This window comes from Ptychodera flava (genome assembly GCF_041260155.1).
Source record: "Ptychodera flava strain L36383 chromosome 23 unlocalized genomic scaffold, AS_Pfla_20210202 Scaffold_24__1_contigs__length_23054250_pilon, whole genome shotgun sequence".
Lineage (NCBI taxonomy): Eukaryota > Metazoa > Hemichordata > Enteropneusta > Ptychoderidae > Ptychodera > Ptychodera flava.
In genome coordinates, this window is record NW_027248278.1 from 1,508,568 (window position 1) to 1,530,585 (window position 22,018).

At 37.7% G+C, this 22,018-nt stretch overlaps 1 protein-coding gene and 1 long non-coding RNA gene across 2 annotated transcripts in view; one reads left to right on the top strand and one right to left on the bottom strand.

The window, feature by feature from the left end:
* Positions 1-22,018, top strand: part of LOC139124770 (putative hydroxypyruvate isomerase) — a 131,626-nt gene that overhangs the window by 51,071 nt on the left and 58,537 nt on the right. The window lies entirely within an intron of this gene.
* On the bottom strand, positions 14,364-15,149 carry LOC139124771 (uncharacterized). Its single transcript, XR_011550030.1, has 3 exons — positions 14,918-15,149; positions 14,553-14,656; positions 14,364-14,431 (listed from the first exon to the last, which is right to left on the bottom strand). It is a non-coding gene; the product is annotated as an uncharacterized lncRNA (long non-coding RNA).

Here is a 22,018-nt window from a genome sequence, read left to right on the forward strand (position 1 = left end):
TCAACGATGACTTGTTTATGAAGTTTTGTAATTAGTCATATAACTTCGATATAACTTCACCAAATGTGATGAAATCTGCTGCAGATACTGATCCGACTGATATCTAACTGTAGTGTAAAGCATTTAGTAGTGTGAAATTAATTAAGGGTTCATTTGCATATTTAATGAACTTTGTAATTAGGTATATAACTCTGAAATTACAGCACCCAAGTCTTTGAAATTGGGTACAGATATTGTTTTGATGAATATCTAATTGTACTGAGAAGCATTTGGCAGTGTCAAGTTAACGAATAGGTCATTTGCATATTTTATGAAGTTTTGTAATTAGTGGTATAACTCCAAAATAACTGCACCAAATGTTATGGAATCTGCTGCAGATACTGATCCGACAGATGTCTAATTGTGGTGTAGAGCATTTACTTTTGTGAAGTTAATTAAGGGTTTATTTGCATATTTAATGAACTTTGTAATTAGTGATATTACTCCAAAATTACAGCGTTAAATTTGATGAAACTTGCTACAGATGTTGATCTGATAAATATCGAATTGTACTGAGAAGCATTGAACAGTGTCAAGTTAATAATTAGCTCATTTGCATATTTCATGAAGTTTTATAAGTAGTCATATAACTCCGAAATAACTGCATCAAATGTGATGAAAACTGCTGCATATAATGATCTGACAGATATCTAACTGTGTTGTAAAGCATTTATATTTAATAAAGTTTGTAATTGGTAACTCTTAAATTACGCCACCAAATTTTGTGAAACGTGCTACAGATATTGATTTGATAAATATTTAATTGTGCTATGAATCATTGAACAGTGTCAAGTTAATATAGGGATTATTTGCATATTTAATGAACTTTGTAATTAGTGACATTACTCTAAAATTACTGCATTAAATTAAATAAAACGTGCTACAAATGTTGATCTGATGGATATCTAATTGTCCCATGAAGCATTGAGCAGTGTCAAGTTAATTAACAGCTCATTTGCATATTAAATAAAGTTTTGTAATTAGTGATTAAAATCTGAGAGTACTGTGCGATGTTGAAAAAAACCTGCTTCATTTAGTGATAACATATATCTTATTGTTCCGTGAAGCGTACTACTATTAATGAACCTGTTGTAAAACACGTGAGCATATTCAGTTCATATCTGGTGTTATTTTTGGTCAAAAAATCTTAAACAGTATTTTCTTCTTAAAACCCCTGGACAGACAGCTTTTGTATTTGGTACACAGGCGTACAGAGATGACAATAGTTAGATATGTGGAAATTGTCCTGAAATATAAAAATTTGTATTTTTAAGACAATATTGTCTTTTTTGGTCAAGAAAACTTGATCTCAAAATTACTTGTTTGATAGCTTTTGTAATTTGGTACAAAGTCCCGAGGGATGTTATTAGATAAATTTTCTGCTCAAAGTATTGGGAAACCCCCAAATTTGTATATTTTAGGTAACTTTCTAGGTTTGTGACCTTAAATGACCTACACCAAACCAGGATATGTTGTGAGACAGTTTTGAAGGCTGTGAACATAATTTTGTCATATTTGATATCAATTAGTAGGAAAATTTGATCCAGAAAACAAAGCTGAGGTGAATTTTTTCATTGCGGACCAATTTTTGCAACTTTTCTATGTAAGACATACAACTGATGAGAAATTTGGATCCAGGATAATTCCAGATGTTGTAATCACCATCCACAGTGGAAGACATTTCAGGATCTGTAACTAACTTAAGTGCTGTTTACATCAGAATGATAACACTCATGGGATTAATTAAAAAATCCCCAAGGTTGTAAATATATTTCCTGTCATCTGGCGTTATGTAATACCAAGGGATGGAACATTTGATATTCAGGAGGGGTAGGGTAGGTCTAGAAGATTGATGAGGTAGCATTACTTTTTTACCAGATCCCTTGTACATTTTTTACCCACTCCCACCTTTTCTTTTTATCAAACCTTCTCTGTCTATTTTTTGTTGTTGACATTTGCTTATGTATTTAGGATCTGCTTGTCCCATTGCTATAGAAGTTGATATGCATGTTCCTAAAGATGACCTCCAGTACCTAAGTTGGAGACCTTATTTGCTTTTGTCATTCTTGTTTTTCCTGGTTTAAATATTTCTTGAATGGACCAATTCAAACCGAATGTGAGCACACCGTCCTTGACGGTATTTTTTCATAGGGGGTCGCGCCTCAGCAGCAACCACTGTTATCTGGCTAGTCCACCAGTTTTTAGCTACTGTAGACTATAGTCTATAGAAGCTATTGGGATGGGTATTGTAATAAAGGGAAAGTGGCTTCACACATCACTCGTCTCATCTTGTATGTGCTTTGGTGTGTTTAGTGTCTGAAATGTTTTGGCTGTTAGTTTGAAAATTAACAAACGAAAGGTTAATTTTAAAATAAGCCATGGCGAGACGTGGGCGTAGTCAGATGTGTCTTTGACAACCTTGACTCTTTTTTTTATCCCCACGTTTTGAAACCAGAGCAGTCTCTTCCTCAGTCGCCTAAGATATATGTATATCTTTTTTGTTTTATGTCACGTCGATATTGTTGATCTCCTGTTCTAGCAATGAAGCCAGAATATTTATGTTTGGATCGTCATGTGTTCGTTCGTTCATTGACTTGTTCCTAATACAAAAATGCCGTGGACTTTGGCCTGTATCAGTATATCGCTAATGCTTGGATTTCTTTTGAATGCGATGATCGGTTGTTGTGGAAATATTTCATTCAGGCTTAGTGTTTCGCCCTTGTCTATGTGTTCCCAGTTTTCGCACATTGCTGCTTTTTATAGCTTGTGTTCTTATATATATTGTTGCTATAGTTTTCGTTGTGAAGACTAGTGTTTTCTTTGTTTCTTCGTTTATTCTCTTGTGTTCTAGTTGCGTAATTCGTGCGGCGAACTGTGCTTGCGATGTGACTGGACATTTCCTGTTGTTTTAGCCACGTTAGATTAATCTTGCCTAAAGTGTATTGACCTTTGAAAAAAGTCATTTGTGAGTTGCAAGTTCTGACATATCTTTGTGTTTCGCCTTTGATCAGGCTTTTAAAGTGTAGATTTCAGGTGGCCTGATGTTTTATGTAAGAATTCAAATCTGTCGATTTGTGTTCTTAGTTGTATGTGACTCAAACTTGCTGGAAAGCAAGCTGTCACAACGCTCTACAAAAGTGTGTCTCAGATATTTTATATCTTGTTTAGTTTTTATTTGAGGACAATTTTAAAGAAATCAACTAGGGTTAAATTCACCGCTCTGGACATTTTTCAGGCATAAAAATTGTTTAAGAAGGTTTAAAAAAAATTCTGAGATACACTTTGGAAGATTCCTAGGACAGCTTACACTCATACAAATATCAGCCACATATCACAAAGCATTGTAACAAAACATAGGGAAAATTGATTTTTTAAAGGTTATGCAACTTACATGTCACGTGATAGTTATGTAAACAATGGTGACACTGTGGTGACCAAAATGTTCCCCTATATCTAGGCTTTTGGAAAACATATAATTTACAGGGGTTCTGAGCTTATTAACCACTAGAGAATTGTTGGCTTAAAAGGTCAATTTCTTGTCTTGAAACCTTAACACCCCCCCCCCCCCCCCCCCCCCCCCCCCCCCCCCCCCCCCTGCTCAAGAAATTATGGTTTATTTCTAACACTTGGAGGGAGGACAAGGTATGGCAAATTATGACAGCAATGGTAATGTTTCTCGGTTGTGAGGATGTCAATATTTAAGTGCAATGTCATCTGGACAACGTAAAATGAGTGAGTCCAAGCAACATTTAAATTTCAGAAAAAGAAGTAATAGTAGGAGATGACTTGATTGAACGTCTTACTGCAGGGGAAAGGTCACATGTTTCAACCTGGGACTATTGGCCACCTAAGGTCATTAAAGTCTACATGTATTGGGACTTTTGGGAATTCGAATAGCGCAAGCTTGCAAATTTTTACGAGTCACTGATCTGGATCGACAGGTCACTTTAACCTCTCGACCAGAAGTCATTTTAGTCCATTGTCCACGTGATGCTACCGTCTCTGTCGTACAGAAGAGTGCATCCCATTGAACGAACACCGCGTGTAGCCTTAATAGGGTCGTTTGACAGAGATTGGGAGAAATCCGCGATCTGCGCAAATGAAATATTTCAAGTTTCAGTACCGCAAACTATTATGCAAACGTGTTTCCATTGTTTTCTCGAATTTACTTTGCATATTGTTCGCTTTGCTACACATTTGGTTCGCTGCCAGCGAAACTTTCTTTATCATGTTCACTGCATGAAATCCGGTCCCTTGATACTACCGGACAAAATCCACGTTATCAGAAATGGCCAAAAGGCTGATTCTTGACTTTCCACTTCATCGATAGTTGGCGCAAAGCTACAGTAATTACATTTATAAGAGCTGAAGTAGTAAAGCACTATGGGAATTTATTTTTTTGGAGAAGTTTGTACATGGGCATGCACGCATATGGTGAAAAACTGACAATATTACAGTGTGATGGTGAGAAAATTATATGTGGAAACGGCTGATGAATATGCTAGATGAAATGGCACGGCTTCAAGTCTTGACATTCAAAGATCACAACGATATGCACCAAGTCTGTGTTCATGATTCTAATTTCTCGATGAATTATCTAATGTTAGTCGACTTCACGAGAGAATTTGGTGTTCATCCTGGCATTGAGGACGATTTGGGGTTGGGGGGAAATCCTCGTCAATTTTACAATCCTACGCAAATGTGCGTGCGTGAAAACTATCTTATTCTACCAAGTGAGGTCACTATTCAGAAACACGGTAGATAAGGGGCTTTGATTTTGTTTCAGGTTTAGACCATGGCAAAATTCGTATTTACTGAGACGAATACTTCAAAGCACGGTCACAACATCACACTTAAATCATCTGTAAGACTCCATCAACTGCTATGCATTTAAGTTCTTGCTTGAGCTACTCCCAAATTGTGTCAAATGCACGGTTTTGCACTAACTTTACCAGTAAATGTGTACATGTCCTTTGTCTTATTCACGACCAAATTTTGTTCCAGACTATAATTTACTTGATACCACCACCACCAACAACAACAACAACAACAACAACAAAAACAACAACAGCAACAGCAAATGTGCATATAGTACGCAATGCGTTGCGTTTGTAAGGCTGGTAGATTGCATTTCAACTTACTATTTTCATGCGGAGTCGAATAAAACAGACCTGTTTTCTGAAACAAATGTTATGGAAATATTATCAAAAGTTGCAGCTATTGCCCCACAACAAACGCTCCCCTTAAACCTGATGTCAATATATAGATGATACTTGGTTTGTGATTTCATTTGCTGGAGAAGACATTTTTCATGATTCTTCTACAGAAATGCAATGTATCTTGCGCCCGAGTTGTTTCCATGGCACAAGCGGCAAAGCAGGGCATTTGTGACAATTATGTACTGCGGTTTTAGACCTGAGGAAACAGCTCAAGGGCATATCTGATATCCCATCTGATTTCAATAATCTGGATGTTTCTTTGTGCATGGAGAGTTTACCTGCGCAATTGATGTGCACTTGGTCGGTATTAGCTCACCTTTATGATACTGCTACCTGTTATTTATCCAAAAACAAACAAACAAACAAACAAATAAGTATCAAGTGGCATAGCAAACTGACTGGAACTTCCAAGAAAACGCGATTAACACGTAAGGGGCTAATCATGATGTCTGTTGGTTGCAAAACACAGAACCAGTATCAAGTATGGTGAACATCTGCATTTCTGTCGTTTGCTTGAGCATCTTTTTTCCATTTCTCCAACTCCTCATTAAATACATGACAACAATATGTGCAGAGAGAGAGAGAGAGAGAGAGAGAGAGAAACCATCAGTTCAATAATAGCCTTGAACTTGAAGAGCGTACCTGTGGAAAATGAAAACGATCTCAATGTCCCAAGGTATGTAAGGCGATGCTGTTCTATGAACGTCTTTCGCTTCATCACTAGATTTGTTAAGTTTGATTAATTTAATTGCTAGCGCTGTTTTATTTATACTATACTTTCGTTATTTTTGCTCCATGTTTTTATAAAGTTCCATATTTCTCCAACTCCCTGACATACGGTGAAATAACAAGTGCTAGCCTAGCCAACATGATGCATATTGTACGGTATGTACATGTATATGTTATCGTTGACGAGTGAATTCTTGTCTGGATTAAAAATTCCATTGTAAACAATAACAAGGGAATACCACATTTGTGCAGGCTATTAAATTGAGTATTTCGACACGATTTTTGGAGAACGACCGAGGGGCATTTTTTGCAAACAGAACGAACAATACTGGAAAAGGCATCAAAAAGTCACACCAGTTGATATTGCCTGGTTGTGGAGTTTTATTGTGAAAAATATCCGATAGTCATATCGTCCTTGCCCCTTTTAAAGTTTAGCATATCAGTATTATCACTGAAATTAAAGCCGACCATCATATGCAAGTTATGAAATTTGCCTTTTGACACATTTAGTTGACAGCAGAAATTATGGTAGTTATACATGCAACATCAACAAAAATGATAATTCTAGCTTCAATACAAATATTTGAAATAGGGTATCGGACACGGTCTCCCATTAGCCAACATAACCCCTACTGTCAGAACAAACATAACGCTGTGTTTTCAATTTTGGCCATCGCGGCAAATGACATTCGACCTAGCGGCATTTGGGCAAAGAAACAGACATGAGACAGACAGATGCCAGGGCCGTCAAGGACAGGTATACGGTTAAAGCGATAAAGGCGAAGAGTATTTACATGGCATTTTTACCTGATTTTAGAAGCACGAATAAATATGGTAAACTATTATTTGTAGGCACAATCCTCTGCGCAGACTGATGAACTAGTGAACTCAAAATCGTCTGCTGTAGAGCGCATGCTTTTGAAAAGAAATAACAATTGCACCAAGGAAGCACTATAGCCATGATGCCACGGTGACAGATGGGGTCGTAACCACAGAGTCATCGGTTGTAAATTAAAATGTGCTGCACTTTGCCCTTTGAGCGCCAAAGTCAATTTTCGTCACCCTTATAAAAATGTACCTAAGTCAATTTTTGTCAGATTTTTGCCAAAACTTTGATAAAAAACTGTGGCCAATGAAATGTTTTCTTCATTTGATCCAAAATTATTGGAAAATTACAGGAAAGTTCATAAAAATTGGTACAATGTTGTACTGAAATTTTGGTGGGGAAAAATACTGTGGGTTAATGCATATTAAGGTAAAATGCGTCTCGGTGACACATATTCGGACTCTGACTTTTACAATTCGCTACTGATTTACCATTGTGGGGAGTTCATTTTAAAGCTCTTGGTGTAAGAAAACTTTTCACTAGCTTAGTTTTTCGAAAATCAAACATTTTATTTTTCTCCAATCATGGAGGTAGCAGAGAAGGAGTCACAACTGAGATAATTACGTTTATTACTATTGTGCACCATTGGTTTAATCCATTTATGTCCATTGTTTAACACCCCTTTCCCGCCATCTGCATTGCCAACGGTACCTTCGCAACCAAACCGAGTGAAATTAGCCTGGCTTTGCTAATGCGACTCAGTTTCTCCACAATGTCATAACACATGCGCAAAGACTGTATTTGCGTAGCTTGGGTCAAGTGCATAATGATTGTGAAAGAACTGAGACGTTCTGTCCAGGAAAAGTGAAGTTATAAGGAATTTAAGTTTTTCATTCTCAAAATCTTGGTAATTTTAACATCGTTTTTTATATACTTTACATTCGATCGCAGGAACCTTTCCTTGTTAGAATGGAAGTTCTGATCACGAACTTTTCAATCATGTACTGAGTATGGTGCAGCGGACTGCAGCACTGCCGTGAGCGTGAGTTAAACTTGTAGCGTTTCCCGGGTGTTTATGACGCGACGCCAGACGCCATAGGCGACACTTTGTTTCAATGCATAGTAAGTGTTTTTTTATATCGCGACCATTCATTAAAGTCATGGACGTAGCAGTTAAAAGCTATGCTTTCTTATTTAACCTTATCATTAATGCCAGAACAACATGATAAAACACGGCAAGAATCAAGAACTTGATTTGTAAAAAGTTGTGTGTTAACAATGCTGCTCTACGATGTAGGCTATGGCATTTTTTGTGATCGCAAGCTATCATCAACTCAGTCTCCGCGCCTTTGCAGATACAAAAGCTCCCTTCCTCAATTATCTGTTCCTCGACCCTCTTTAATATCGTGTACATCAAAATCAGTGGAACGACTCTAACTTCCCGACGCGACGCTTGGACACATGATGCCATGTTTGAAGATCTGTCAACTGCCGAGGGACGGCCGAAACACCCGAACGAACCCGAACGTATTTAATGTTGTTTCCTAAATCCGAGAAAAACGCGTTCGCAAGTCCCGTTGGTGCTAATGGAGTAGTTGTGTAAGGCAAACAGCGGCAAAACACATCGTCCCTCTGATCTCCGCCTAGTTGTGACTCCGTCTCTGCTACCTCCATGCTCCAATTAATTAACACAGGGATGGCGGCCATTTTGAATTTCCAAGATTGGTAAATTTTGGGTATTTTGTTTTAATATCTATTACCAGAATTTGCACGGGCAACTGTGATTTTAATTCTTGAGTTTGGAAGAGAATGGTTGAAATATTCATTTAGGAAAGTTTGAGCAAAAGTTTAAGTCTTTCACTTTCGAGGCGCATACAACCTTATACATAGTTACAACAAATTTACGCTGAAAACAAGTCGTGATATCTTTGCTTGCCAAGGTCTCTTTTCTGGCAGCTGGGTGCTCCCCGAAATGAGATAGTGGGAAATATTGACCCGTGCGAGCGGACGATGAAGTCCTGATTTCGTGTGGAATCTACTCCATTCTTCACCATGGTTCACAGTGCTTCCCAAAGCAAATATTATTTCTATCTCCAGTTTCATAGTCAAGCGCACGATGCTAAACGGTGGACATGAAACCAACGACCTCTATACCAGATTAAGTTTTTTTAAACAGGAACTTACAGGACCGTGGGCGCACAATAGAGCAATTATTCATGACGCTCACAATTTACATACACTGGGCGGGATTTTTCGAAGTCACGTGTGGATGATTGTTAATGTAGAGGTAAACATTATCTGTTACCGATTAAGAGGGATGTAGAGCATTCAATTATCACCTTCTGTCTAAATGTAATAGAAACCTGAACAAGGGATTTGTCTCCACGGGTAATATACACTGAACGCGATCATTTTATGGCTGCAGTAAACCCCGTCCAACTTGAGGTCCCGGGCTTGAGGTCTGCCTAACTGCAGTCAGAGTGAACGTCGACTGAAACTTCGTTGTATACGACAGCATGATGACATCTTATGTATAACTAATTCAGTTGTTATAAGGAATGAATCAAAGGCAACATTTTCGCCTTCTATTTGAAAACAAACAGCGCTTGCAGCCACCGACAACTGCCGCAAATTCACAAACAATGGGACACAATGCCAACCATAACGAAGTGAAGCCTGACTGTCACTGGCAGGATTTTGACCACAGGGTGACGTAATTGAGGTGAAATGTACGTTGAGATAATGTAAACTTTGACTGCATACGATACGATAAGCCTACAGGAATTCGCTCCATGCATAAATTTTGTGACAAACAGAACTTAAAGTTTTCCATTGACATTGAAACTTAGACTTGGAATACTGTAAATCCAAGCGTTGATATTTCAATTTTGATGACACCGTGGTGTAGTTCGCCGCGATCGCGCGAGTAAGCTTGTTCGGATACATCGCCGTCAAGAGTTGTCTATACTCGCGAATGACGCTTGTCTGTCCATTCAGTTTTTGCATTTTTCGTTTATCTGGTGACTTAAGTTTCGAAGCCTGATAACCTTTCGACACTGTTGAAAATGAAAAGACAGATGCGTATTTGCCCGCTTTTCGTCAATCACTAGTAACATTTGTCGACACGGATCGACTGGCTGTGACAGACGCAAATGACTAGAAAAGCAGTACTGCACTACTGAATTTCAACGATGTGCCGACAGTAACAATAGTGCTCGTGGTCTCAAATTTACGGTAACAGAAACCAATTTGCAATTTACTTTTGGATTCAGGAAATAAAACACTAAAACTAAATTCAAAATAGAATGATGTCTAAAGGATTTTCTGGGGCAATATCGAAGAGGCAATTGACGATACGATCACTTTTAATATACTTGCCGAAAATGATATTTCGGTGTAGGCATGGAGGTGTCCATAGTGTAGGCTAGGCTAGCTGTGGAAACGCAGCTTTCCGTGGCGTGTGTCTATGCGGGTCATAAAAAGGTCAACCCCGCCATGGTGTAGGCATGACTCCGAGTATAGCCGTGGAGCTTCTATGGTATAGCCCTTCGTACGATGATTTTTGTTCTCGGAGTTCTACCGTATATACGGTCTCTCATCACAGACCTGCTGATAACCTAGGCCTTATGTCTTCGCTTTGGCCTCCATACCTCTGTGTTCGGAGGCACAAGCGTCAATTGGGTCTAGACTACCCTGCCGATCGCCGTTGACAAAACCGGCTACATGCGATTCAAATTTGGCTCGCGCACGAATAAGTACTTTTTTAACTACTTTAGGCCGAAATCAACTCGATTCTGATCTATGCCTGCCCGGATAACTCAAACGCTCACAGACTGCAAAACTTTGCTCTTGTGACGTCCGAAACCCTTAGTTTAAAAGCTATGCATGGTCAAGGGCCCAGTGGCCGGCCAGTTTTGTTTCTGCAGTCTGTATGCGGTTATTTATTCTGGTGGGCATAGAGAGGAATCGAGTTGATTTCAGTCGAAAGTAGTTTATCGTGCGCGGTCCAAATTGGGACCGCATGCTAGCATGAGTACAGAAAGAAAGAGAAATTAGAAGGGGACCTTTTTGACTAGGACAAGAAAGAGTAAAACTTTTGATAATATAATCCATGCTTTCTGACAATTTAGGTCGAGAAAGTTCCACGACAGGTCAGACTACAATGACTATTTTTGCCATTTGTTTATACCCCCTACAGTGCCAAAATACTTCTAAAATTTATAATTGATCTGATGACATTCGGAGTCCCGTGTATTTACGAGTGTACCAAGTAGCATCTACTTCTTTATCTGCACACTACATGTGCACTGCCAAACATACTGAGAAGAGCAGGTTTGCAACACTTGTAATGTCAACCATGATTTGTGTTGTGAATGTGTGAAGCCGGAAAAGTTCAAGATGGCAGGACAAATCTCGAAATTACAGTATTTTTATTATAACAAATAAAATATATATACAAATTTACAACTCGGCCTGACATCAGGCCCAAGCTCTCTGTCACTGCAGCCTGCACTAATTTATATGACAAACAACGGACATTGTAGAGTAAATATTATTGTCACTTCATGAAATAAAACGTGAAGAACTGCATTTGAATTTCGACAAGAAACGTAGACGCTCAGCAATAGATTTTGTCCATCTTGCATTCCCATAAATTCTCTCACCATGTGTTGGTTTTCTTTTTCAAGATCTTTTTCGCTCGCAGTCTTCTCTGACACCTCGAGTCCCTCACCATTGACTCAGATGTAAAGGGGCGATCCACGTTTTCATTCTGCAAAGCGAAGCAAGTATAGAATATTAAAGTCTAACACAATCGCACATACATGGGGAAGCCATAGCAAAATTACCGTAGTTACGTTCCCAAAATGATTATTTACGCCAAAGCTAATTAATTATGAGAGGAACGCCATATTGTATGGCTTTCTGTTTATTGTAATTCGATGTCTCAAGTAATGTTGTGCATGTTACTTTCCTGCGTTTTTCCCGTTGACATAGAGTTTACAATTTATTATCCAGACGGTGAAGTTTTCAAGGTTAATAAAATATTGGAATACTTACCCAGTCTAAGCATGCAAGATTTGTCCTCATTTTATACTCTTCATCTCCAAAAGCGATTCTTTTGTCATGATATTGAAGGGTGCATTTGTTAAAACTCTCTACATAATGGGTGTCTCGACACTGGAAAATAAAAATGTAGCGTAAAAACATTGAGTTAATGTTAGACATGTATCACAAAATAAAGTTCTTTTCCTGCCAATGGAATACCTCAAATTCTTGGCATGGATATTGAAATACACACATTTTGCTAAATATTTCACAATTTTAACGCTTTGAGATAGAAATAAAATGAAATATTCAAAAACTAAATTCAATTACATGAATCATCTGAGTAAATATTTATAATCATTGTTATCAGCACTAAGCCAACTGCCCGACTATTTAATAACAAGCAAATAAGTTGTGCCCCTCAAGTAGACTTACGTGAATATACGATTCCGGGGTTCTATACAACGGCATTTCCCTTACAAATTTGGTGAGAAGTTGTATGGCAACAGGATTATGTAGTTCAATCCATTTGGGAATGTAATTAGGATCTGCTCTACATCTTGATTGTGGATAGCAGATGGTGTGATCATCCTGACAGAGAGGGTAACAAATTTGTGAACGTGTGAAATATCTAATATGAATGCAACAGTGTTCCTGACATACACAAGATACAGAGAGTATTTGCGACCTAGTTGTGTGACAGAATCCTTGAGGGCTGGGAGTTGATAAATACTATTATAAATCAACACTTACCCTGTAATGTTGTACAATATTATCTAAATTTTGACGTAGAATAACACACGCCGCTTCCCGTCGATCTGGTTCCATGACTTCACCTCTCATAGAATCTCTGGCATGTATCATTGCCCAATAACAGTGTGTCCTAATTAGTGAGGCTGTAATGAATTAATGGTATAGCATTGGTAACTGTGCGTTGTTATGTTCTTAATAAAACTACTTTCTGCTAATTTTGTCTAGTATATTGCAGTCATTGAAACGCCTGGTGTGAATGCATGTTACGTTCAAGCCACAGTTCACTCTCTCTTGTATTATTGTTATAATAATTAATATTATCGTCGTTATACAGTTATTTAATAATCTTATCACCTTTATCAGACAATTCAGGGTGCCAAGTGATTCCACTCATTCTTCTTGTACCAGAACAAATCTTTTTGAGTTTGTTCCCGATTTCCTTTGTTACTGTAAGACAATAATAGTAATTGTCACTGATTGTGCTATTATATATGGAGAGAGAGAGAGAGAGAGAGAGAGAGAGAGAGAGAGAGAGAGAGAGAGAGAGAGATGGGTTGGAGGCGTGTCTGTATCTGTGTGACTGTGTATGACAGGCAAGCTGACTCCCCAGTGTTGTTGTAGCGTATGTGGTTACAAAACTCAGATGGCTATTTCGAAATGATCATTGAAGGCTGACATACCATGCCATGTATCGTTGCTACTTGTTGTGCCAGGTCTTTCCTCCCGAATAAATTTCATTACCGACGCATTCCTGTCATGCGCGTGAATGTGGATTGGCACACCTATTTCAAGAATGAAAAATGTATATCGTTTACCAAAGGTATGAAATTACCATGACTGGGCAATGCAACTTCCTACTGTATAATATCGCATTTAATTTTTTATAAATATCCAGTTCGCGTCAACAACAGCAATCCTTTACAACCATGTGCACTTTCCGTGGAGCTACTAATATGATTCATTTATTACGTTCATTTGTTGCTTCACTTTGTGTGTAATATTTTCTATAATTCTAGTTTCATTTACCTTCTTCTTCCGTCCATTCATAAAAACGGCGAACACCAAGCATTTCGTGTCTTTGTGTGCACGGATCATCTTGCTTGTTCACCTCCTCAATATGGATTACTTTATGAGTCCTGTGGATATATGATTATATGAAACAGAGATTTTATATATATACATTAATACGAAATGCAGAAAGCGTTATTGGTGGCATGGATGCCTTCACAAAGACAAGGAAAGGGGGACACAAAATAGGATGTCTCACATTAGGTAAACATTTGCCAATAGTGCTTTCCTTGAGGCACGGACGTTTAGTGAGGTAATAAAATCCAAACATCCCATTGGCAGAATTACGTTTTTTGAAAGATGGCATTGAGGGATCTGGAATGAAAACTCTGAAACCAACATCAACAACACATGTAATATAAACTCTACCTACTGATGACGATGAAGACGAACATCCATTTGCCGAGCATTTCTACGTGTGCCGTGTCTTGCGTCTGACATAATATCAATACCAGGGTATTCTCCCGATCTGTGCTTGCGATTTCCTGAAAATGATATATACATGTTTACTGAACGTTCACGACTTCGATCATAAATTTATCTAATTGACACTTGTATACATATTTGAATTAAGAAACACAAGTCATAAAGAAAAAAATTATATTGAATACAAAGGAATTTATGCGGAGGACTGATTGATTCAAGGTACCTCAATGAATTGAGACACAGTGGTAAAAACATACCTCATTTAAAGCGTTTGTTTTCTACTCATCTGCCTCTTCCTTTACCGTTTCTCTGTACTGTGAAAAGACTGGAAAACATAAGACGTATAAATGAAAACTCCAAGTTTTTCGAATGAATATTATAGTACACATCAAAGGAAGTGACATGATACAGCTGTTATTATGGGAACTTCTGAACATGTAACTTACATCGCTTTTTGTACCGATGATTCATAAATCCGATCATCGCCCCTTCACAAAGCCGTCGGTACTGTGTCTCCCTGATACCAGAACTGGCAAAGCCATTAAGCATCCTAAGATGAAAACAGGTATATTCAGCTATCAAATTAACATTCTTCGTAAAATGAAGACAAACAGGTACACGGAATTACTGAAACTAAAACAAACTTTCAGACACAGTATCCACGTTCATGTCGATCAAAACTAGTTGCTATATAGACGACTGTAACGTATTCCTATTTCTGATCAGAAGCTCTGTGAAATTGAATAACATGTATTTGACAAAACGATACATGTAAAATGTAAAACGTGCAAAAGACGATTGTGCAACGTACCTGTGATTGACCAGCAAATTTCCGTTGGGCATATATGGCGAGGAATTCCATCTTAGTCTATGATTATTTTCACAACTAATCAGAAGTCTCCCAGCATGCCCTAACATATCGATTCGTCCTGTTTCCAAAACTTGATGACAGAAGGTTTTATGTTCAGCAACTCTTTTCATCAAGTTGTCAACAGACTTTGATGTTGTCAAGAATATCTTCGATGTGCTGTCTTCTCTTTTGGCTGAGATACATGGCACTCCAATCAGTAGCGTGGCTTTTTGACATTTGCATAGAATTACTGTAATCCGGCATTTATAGGGAAGTTCCTGTTTTAGCACCTGAGTGCTTCATCATGCACTTGGGCTTGCATATGATAGCCCTTGGTCTGTATGTCCGAAATTTAATTGTGTTGTGTTTAACTCAAAACCCAAAGTTTTTACAAAATTTCGCACTTAGACTGATGTCATTCATGTGAAAATCGTGATAAACTTTTTGGCTCATTAACTCAACAATGATAAAGTGATTAATAGGTTTGTCATCAAAAAAGCACACCAGATTACCCATCTCCATCGGCTGAAACAAGAGCGCCCTCACGGTTCTACTCAAAATGGCAACTCTTTCGGTTACTATAACAGAACAACGGGCTCATAAAAGTGTGTATAGAAAGTGTATCGAGTTCTTTAAGTTGATAGCACAGCATCGAAAGTGTATCCTAGAATATTGGCCACACATAAACAATCCCTGTGGATTTATAGATTATGGTGTGTACGAGTGCTGCTCTTTGCACCTGGAAAGAATTGCATGAGTAATGCTGTAATACACCACCATGTGATGGACCATGACGCCACCGAGTACATTCTTTCATAACAAGACTCTCTAAAACCGATGGACTGAGAAAATAGAGTTTATTATGAATTAATACTGCGTGATTAAAAATCTTGAACAATGCCTAAACTCTGCTATCAGTAATCAAAGTTGAAAACTTCAGTGAGAAAAACTGTCACAGTCAAAATAACTGAATCGTATTTCCATGTGCTATTAAACTACTGTTTCAAACTGACATGACTTTGAAAATAGTTTAAAAACTCGTATCAAACCTGCACTAGACTGTGTTACTGTACTTACATTCAGCAAGTCATGTAAGCTGTTTCTTGTCAGGTGAATTTGGGAATATATGCCAAATTTTACAGTTGCCCACACATATTCACAACAATTCATAACAACACAAAAACAAACGACACTTAAAACTCGAAAAATAACCTCTTTCCATAGAATATCTACACTACTATTTGATATGTTCTGAATGAGAAATATAATAAATGACAACTGTAATTCTTCAAATATCACAAAGCATCAAACTTTACATGTAACAATATACATGTACTGTCTTTGAAAAAGGAATTTAGAACACAACAGAAATGAATAGACAAGATTCACTTAAATTAATACTTTTACTTTTTGTATACAAAGGGAGTAAATATTGTTTCAAATGAAACATAAATATATATTTATATATATATTTTCATTCATTGCATTCTCACCAATGTGCTTCAACAGGCTTCAACGGTGAGCCAGATACTGTGGCTAGTAATTGTGGACTGTCTACATAAAACAAGTATTGCTGAAAAAATGATAGATTTTAGTAAACTAATTGCCCAGTCTAATGTTGTAAGATCACTTCTCATCCTGTACATTCCGTTGCGAAAACCACCTCTTGTTCTGGTATAACAAACAGATGTTGTTGTAGGACTCCACGTAGTGAGTATCTTTGCACTGCACAATGAAATAATGAAGAGAAACAATATCAGTGGATTTTTTGGAAGCAATGCACTACAGCTTAGATTATCTATGATTCCACCTCACATTTAATTACAAGAAAATAACACTTCTATGTATCAGCATATTTGAAAAAAAGTGTAATCCAACAATAGAATAACGATATGCTTCATGTCCTTACGTTTTGTTATGCAATACATAAGGGTATTCACAAAATACAGGGATTTATGTCGGAGTACATCGTGCAGCCGAGGTATTGTCCGAGAACCCCTAGCGAGACATCGAAGGATATGATGTACAAGGATATAAATCCAGGTATTTCGCAAATAACCTCATTGTACACCTTTTAGCCCAATTTTATAAGGAAAAGTCGAAGTTAAAGCGTTTTTTGGATGCCAGTCACGCACTGCACTGTCACTGAACGATCGCGAGCAGATTTGGAAGCGGTCAGCACGTCCGCTAAGCCTACAGAATGGAATTTCAACCCGCACAGTGCAGTGCAGTGAACCTAGTACATAAAGTGCACGCGAGGTATACATTGTCGGTCAGCAGCAGATTTTCACTTAAATTCACAGCTTTTGGATTGATCACTATACATTCGTAAAGTACTGAATGTTCAGAACTATATATATTGTTAAAAACTTTAAAAAAAAAATCATATCTCCTTTTCCCCCGCGTTGACGGAAAGGTGTTTTCAGGTCAAAGGTCAACTAGTGTGCAATAACACCTAAAGTTATTGTATTCCGCGTTGTAGTTATTGGACTCGTACTGAATTTCGCCCAACCAAAGCCGTTCATACATGACAAGCTCTACGAATTCTTATTACCATACCTTTCGTGTTATCGTCAAAGTGTTAACACGACGGAAGTGGAATATAAGGGTCAACTTGCAAAATTTTTGACCCCGTGTTGAGTGTGTAGTAATCAGACTACTTGGCGAGGTGTCTCTCGAACTCGGCCAAAAATCACATAAAATGAGCATTTTGTAAGCAGATAAAGTATCAGGTATGAATATTTAGGTGATTTTCGGCCGAGTTCAGAAGACAACTCGCCAAAACATAAGGCGTGAACAACCTTCCAGTCACCTCTCAAGGGTACGCGGCGCTAACGTCAGTAAAGTGGAGGTGCCCAACGTTCACTGTGAGTGAGCGGAATGTTGCTCACTCTGTGTTTTAGCGATGTGGCCGTTGAATTTGGCCGAAAATCACACGAAACGAGCGTTTTTGAAGCAAATTAAGAACCAGGTATGAATTTTGAGAATGCTAGGGAACGATTGACGGTTACATGATAGACGAACTTGCTACTTTTCACAGTAAAATCGAACGTCGGAGATGACATGGTGACATAATCCCTATACGAAATAGCCATTTGGTTTCCAGACTTAGGATTTTTCTCGCTTATGTATACTCGTCTATGGGCCAAATAGTCCAAGAGCTGAATAGCTCACGAGTGACTGTGATGTGATTGAATGTCCAAAAACTGAGGTCGTCTGAAAACTGCACACTGAGTGTACTGTACTGCAGCTACAACATGCAATGCATTGAATCGAAACACTCAGGCGCGGGATTGCTCCACTTTTTAGCTACTATAGACTATAGTCTATAGAAGCTATTGGGATGGGTATCCGTCCGGCGTCCGGCTTCAGTCTGTATGTATGTATGTATGTATGTATGTATGTATGTATGTATGTCCGTTTGTGAGGCGTCCGTCCACTCAAATATCTTGAGAACCGCAGTACTTACTGATTTGATATTTGTTGTGTAGATGAAAAATATGATTTTGAGAAACTATTTTTTTTAATTTTTTGATATTGTTGAAAATAGGCAAATTAATGCCAAAAAAGGCGTTTTTGGTAAAAAATCTTCTTCTTCATTACCGCTGGTCAGACAGCTTTGTTATTTGGTATACAGGTCCCTAGGGACAACCCAACTTCGATTTGTTAAAATTGTGATGAAATATGCAAATCTGTATTTTTAAGGAATTTTTTTTGTCATTTTTGATCAAAATTTGACGTACATTGTATGTAATTCTTGTACTGTATAAACCCTATCAATTCACCCAGAAAAAAATAATTAATATAATTTTAAATAATTGAATTAATTAGGAAATCATCAAAGCCAAATATTTTAGTGTAGAATTATCAGAAAGTTCAACTTTTTTTGACAGTTCATAGTGAAATGCTTACCATCTTGGAAGATTAAAACATGTAAAGGCAACTTTCCTGAATCGCATCTTTGACATATTCTGAACCGTCATTTATTGTGCCGTGTATGTTATCTAAAAGAAATTGCTCAAAATATTTTGTCATGATAGGGTTGTCAAATAGATAGAGATAGACAAAGTTCTAATTTCCATTTATGGTTTGACAAGGATAAAATAAAATTACTTTTTGAGGAAAAAATAGATTGGTCATTTAAAGACTGGTCAAAGTGATAGGGTTTTTATGGTAAAGCTTGGCTGTAAGATTCCTCATGTGCTATTTATAGCAATTATGCAATCTGTGTAAACAGTGCAATGAAAGCTTACATGATGCTTTTGATGACCTTGAACTTCTTAAGTTTCAAACATTTGTCTCTTAAGTGTGCTTTCTCTGAGTACGTACAGTCTCAACTTATTCAACAGAACTTACTTACAATGTTAATTTGAAAGTTAAAATGTGCTTGGTTAATAGGATGAAAATACTGATAAAAAGATAACCAGCTTAAGATTCTTTATAACCTGACAGATATGCTGTTTTTTATGACGAAAATCTTGATTTAAGCAAGTCTTGTTCACTTTAATTAGAATGTAATTAACTCTCGTGTATTAGCTAGTATAGACTAATATAATGTATAGAAGCTATTGGGATGGGTATCTGTCCGGCGTGCAATGTATGTATGTATGTATGTATGTATGTATGTATGTATGTATGTATGTCCGTTTGTGAGGAGTCCGTCCACTCAAATATCTTGAGAACTGCAGTACTTACTGATTTGATATTTGTTGTGTGGATAAAATATTTTGATAGTGTTGAAAACATGCAAATTAGCACCAAAAAGGCGTTTTTGGTAAAAGATCTTCTTCATAACCACTGGTCAGACAGCTTTGTTATTTGGTATACAGGTCCCTAGGGATAACCCAACTTAGATTTGTTAAAATTGTGATGAAATATGTAAATCTGTATTTTTACGGAATTTTTTTTCCATTTTTGGTCAGGCCATCCTGAAATGAGCTATCAAAGATATCCACCTTCTTCATCAATACATGTGTCACAAAAGGTTATTCTCTACATAACACAGCAGAGCTCTGTCAACTGTTGAGTCGCTTGTTTTTTCAAAACCGCTGGTCAGACAGCTTTATATTTGGTTTACAAGTCCCTAAGATGACCTTAGTGAGATAATTTCATACAGTCAGGAAATACTTAATTTTTTTATCCATGTCTATAGTAGCTTCAGGGACTTTGGCCCTATCTTTATAAAATAATTCAACCATGAAAAGTTCAAACTGAGACTGATACTGTCTTATTTCATACAAAGAAATGAAACGTAGCCTCATCGTACTTTCAAATCTGTCCCGAGCATTCCATTACTTTCAATGCACTCGCGCTTTGTCCTTCAGAGTCAGAATCTGACTCTGATTTGGAACCACTCGTGCTGGATGCCTGGGGTTGCCTATGTGCCTTCACGCTACTTCCCCTCGAAATCACTTTCTGAATTCTGGTCAACCATAGACCCTCGAGGGTCCTCGCTGGAAGCAACTGCAGCTGGACCGCCGGTGTGGCTTCCTTGCCAGTGTTTACTGGGCGTCTGTGAGCACTGTTTATATAGCTGACTTTGTTTGTGGTCTAATTTATGCAAGGACCGCTAAATACACTTTCGTGACAATAGAGTGGAACAAATGACGTCAATTTTACCTGTTGGTCAATATGCAAATACCGCTGCCTGGCTCGGGTGCGAAGAGGCCCCCTGATAACCAGGCATGAAAAAGGAGTCAAATTTCGCTCTTCGCGCACATCTTTCCAAACGGACACAATATGCAATCCATAGACAGGTCCTCTTGCTGAGTTTTGTGGAGGGAAAAAATAAAACCTTTGGAAATCATGTCATAGGCCCTTTAATGCCTCTGTAAGACTCAAATTGCACCCCCACTCGGTAACATTTTAAACCCTTTTCCTGCCAAGTCCATATTTCACTACCAGGTCAAGATGTATTTTAACATAATACTGTACATTTAAAGGCTGTTGAAAACATAAATACTGTAAACTTGGATTTTTATCACAACTGGAAGTTGTGATATAGGGTTAGTTTCAACCGGTGTCACACGTCATCCATTTCCGTAAACGACAAAAGTAAAAAACCGCTGAACAGACTGCATTGATATTGGTACTGATATTCAAACTGGTTCCAAGGTTCTGATTCCGAAAAATTGAGCCAAACGGAGCAGTGGTTAGATAGTTTTGGGAAATTTCTAACCCCCCCTTTTAACTAATTGATTTTAGGGGTCTTTCATATATGTAGTTTTGGAATGTACACCAATCCTGCATTGTCGACTATTTAATGAGTTGTGGAACTGAAATGAGGTTTAGATGAATGTTAGAAATATGCAGGATGGCTGATTCAAAGTATCAGAGATTTTCATGCGCTTTTGGTAATAAAATTGATAAAAAACAACATATTTAATGTTTTAGATTTCTCACATTTGTTATGACCCTTAATATTAAAGACTTGATGACATATTACTAGCTGCTGGACCTGTTTACTGGCGCATTGATTTAAAGACAAAGATCGTTTTATTTTGTGATAAGGATGTGTGATTTCGTAAAACATAGTCTATTAGCCTGGAAATGTGATTTTTGCGAATATTGTTTACCCCACTGACAACAGTGTGATTTGAAAATGGCTGGAATTCGCTACTTCGAGACTTGTGTGTGCATTTGGATAAAAAACATGTATGGTGTGATCAATCCGTCCAGTGAGAGAACAAAGGACTCTTACAACAGGACACAAATGAACCGCAGACCAACTTTGATAAGCCCCTATCACTTTCCAATCTTCCAATATCCCTTGGAAAACTCTGAGCTACTTTGGTCAGAAAACATACACTGTGCCTGCTGTGCTAACCCCCCATATTTGTATAGTTTAGGTAATTTTCTCAGTTTGTGACCTTAAATGACCTACACCAACCCAGGATATATTATGAGACAGTTTTGAAGGCTGTGAACATAATTTTGTCATCTTTGGTATCAATTTGTAGGAAAATTTGATTGAGAAAACAAAGCTGAAGTAAATTTTTTCATTGTGGACCAATTTTTGCAACTTTTCTATGTAAGACATACCGTACAAGAACTTATGAGAAA